This window comes from Dipodomys merriami, unplaced genomic scaffold (genome assembly GCF_024711535.1).
Source record: "Dipodomys merriami isolate MVZ:Mamm:240054 unplaced genomic scaffold, mDipMer1.0.p SCAF_4, whole genome shotgun sequence".
Lineage (NCBI taxonomy): Eukaryota > Metazoa > Chordata > Mammalia > Rodentia > Heteromyidae > Dipodomys > Dipodomys merriami.
Window position 1 is genome coordinate 46,977,147 of NW_027205603.1, and position 2,986 is coordinate 46,980,132.

Below are 2,986 nucleotides of genomic sequence, written 5' to 3' on the forward strand. Positions count from 1 at the left end.
TGTTAACATGTTAACAATGATTTGTATACACTTAACTAGCATACTGTATACACATATAGAAATAAAATTATAGCTCCTAGTTATTTAAAGTTTATTTTAAAAGTTACCATGCCTGCTATGTTTGTTTATTCTTTAAAAAGCAAAAAATGTATTGAATTTTGGAACATTTTAAATGTACAGGTTTAATACTAGAAGCTAGCAGGTAAACAAATACATTTTCATTTCAAAGTATAGTATGTTTGCCACTATAAACACCCAATATTTGACAAATGAAATGTAAATAAGCCAAATATATTTAAGGATATCAATAGCCCAGCATTAAAGAAGCCATTTAAACTAAAACCAAATCTCAGCTGTGTTTGACAATTCTTCATTGTGCAACTCCACAAAGTGACAAAAGTGACAAAAATTAGACTTCCTGTAGAGTAAAAGCACACCAAAGACAAAAGGTATCTCTTAATGTAGTACAATCTGTTTCTCTAGTGTCCTTTGGTACATCTGTTTTGATCTGTAATTAATTATATTTGCTAAATGGGGTGTCTTAATGTTGGAATCTATTAACAAGGAAATACTGAGAAAGTAAGGGAATGAAGTTGAAGATCTCTTTGAATTTCTCTTACAGCTTCAAAATTTGGCTATCTTACTCTGCTTAACATGGCAACTATTTCAAGAAGCCTTTCCAATTTTCTAGTACTCTATATATGCCAAATATAATTTAAATATACCCTGGAAAACCTTTCCATAAAAAATGTTTGATCAATACAAAATTGTTTATTTAATGAATTGTGTTTATGAGGAGTGGATTTAAGTGTGGATTCCAGAATTCAGACATAATTTTCTCAATGAGACACATCAACTTCATCATGAAATGAATTTCTCTTTCTGTGCCATACAACTTCATTGGGCAAAGTTGCACTAAACATTTAGAAAAAAAATGATGAAATAAAAGATCAAGAATACAAATAACCAGTGAAGTTTGAAGTTAATATTGAATAATGTGTTTCTCAAAGAGAAAACATTGGTTGCTTGGAAAATGCAATTCAGTACCAATCTGTCTTGTAGTAAAGAATACTTCGAAAAGTTAGTGCAATTCCTGCTTTTCTCTATCTGCTGGTGAAAAAGAAGAAAGATGAAGGCAAGCCAAGGCCTGAAGGAAACATACACATTTTCTAGTCCCTTTTGCCTCTGCCCTTTATGGAATAAGATCTAGAACACATACTGTGCCACGTTTTTTTTTTTTCTTTAAGAAAAAAGAAATGACCATTTCAGCTAAAGTTTAGGTCATTTCCAAAGCAATCAATCAGCACAAAGTTGAGTCATATCTTGCAAAATGTGATACTAGCCGCCAATATAATTTCAAAAGGCAACATTTTCCTTTTGAAACTCTAGAACAAAACATATTGTTGTTTAGGCAAATGGTAGAATTGGCTAAGCCCCATAGACTTGTTCTGGGGTTATTAGTACTTGGCTTCAGGGACTAATTGGGGCAAAAGGCATGTTTGGTTACCATTTCTAGGCTTAGCTAATTCCAAACCCTATACATTTCTCCTTTCTTCCTCTTCCTCCTCCAGAAGCTTCTACAACACACGAGGTAGGGGATGGGAGCAGAATGGTGCACACATGTGTAACCAGATGTGGAGAAGGCGCGGCAGCTGCTGTCCGCTCCCAGGCTGGGTACCTGAGCGCAATGGCCACTCTGCTCTTCTGCCCAGCCCATTGCTGCCTGCCTGCCGTGTTGCTGCTGTCACGCCAGCCCCTGATTTGATAGGCTTCTCGGGTTGCCATGGTGTTGACTTCTTGCCTCTGAGGAGCTGCCCAATGACTGGAGGTCTGGGATTAAAGCGGGAAGAGGCTGCGGCCACAGCAAATTTCAGCCACAGCTGCAGAAGCTGGGAAGCGGGAGAGGGTGAGGTCTTCAGCCTGCGCTCCCTCTCCCAGCCTGCTCTTCCAGCCAGGGAAGGGGAAAGAAGTGTTGAGCGCTGCAAGCCAGAAGACACAATTGAGGGGCTGGAGACCTACTCACAGGAATAACTCATGCGTACGCTGCACACGCTGGGAGATAACATCTTCCAGAATTCGTTATTCTTCACCTAAGACCTTACCCCGGGGTGGACGAAGGGACTCAGAGTAAAAAAAAAAAAAAAGGTGTTAAAAGACTCCCAAGTGGTTGTTGCTTTTCTCTCCTCCTCCCCACCCCCAATCCTTCATTACAGCAGTTTAATTGGACAGATCAAGAGGCGCTCAACAGAGAACTTTAGATCGTGGACACCAACTTATTCCAAGAAGAAAAAGTGCAATTACACGGCAAGCAAGGGAGTGTAGTTGCCAGGGACCGCGGCCCGGTGTGTGTGGGGGGGGGGGGGGCGGGGAAATTTAGGGAGCCAGAGTGCATGCAGTGCGTGTGCAACGCACAAGCCCAGACGGAAATTGTAAACTAGGAAATGAAAGGGAAAGAACCCGCTTCTGTTATAAATTAGTAGGTAGGTGGAGGTTACGCAAAGAAGAAAAGGGAAAGTAAAGCTGTTAAAAGAATAGAATAAAACCCCTGGGAGTTCAACTAGAAATCCTCCCCACCCCCCAGCACTCCTCAATCCCAGAAAGAAGGAGGAAGAGGAGGTGGAGGAAGAAGAGGAGGAGAAGAGGAGGAGGAGGAGGGAGGAAGGAGGGAGAAGGGAGGAGAAGAGGGGTGCATTCTGGTGCGGTGAGAAGTCTCTGGAATGTCTGGAGGAGAGGGGTGGAAGTGCAAGGGTAAGAAGACCCTCGTGCTCAATAAATGGCAGGAGACAGAAGTTGGGGGATGGGGAGAAGGAAAGAAATCGTCCCTGATTCACCGCAGAGACTTGGAGATTTCCAAGTGTGAGCTTCTAACAGAAGGGAAAGAAGTTCAGGCTCTCAGAGTGCTGAGAGGAGGGAATGACAAACGTCAGTGGCAGAAACGGAGGCAAACGCTGTGTAGCACAGAGGGAGAGCAGGGGAGAGGTAATCG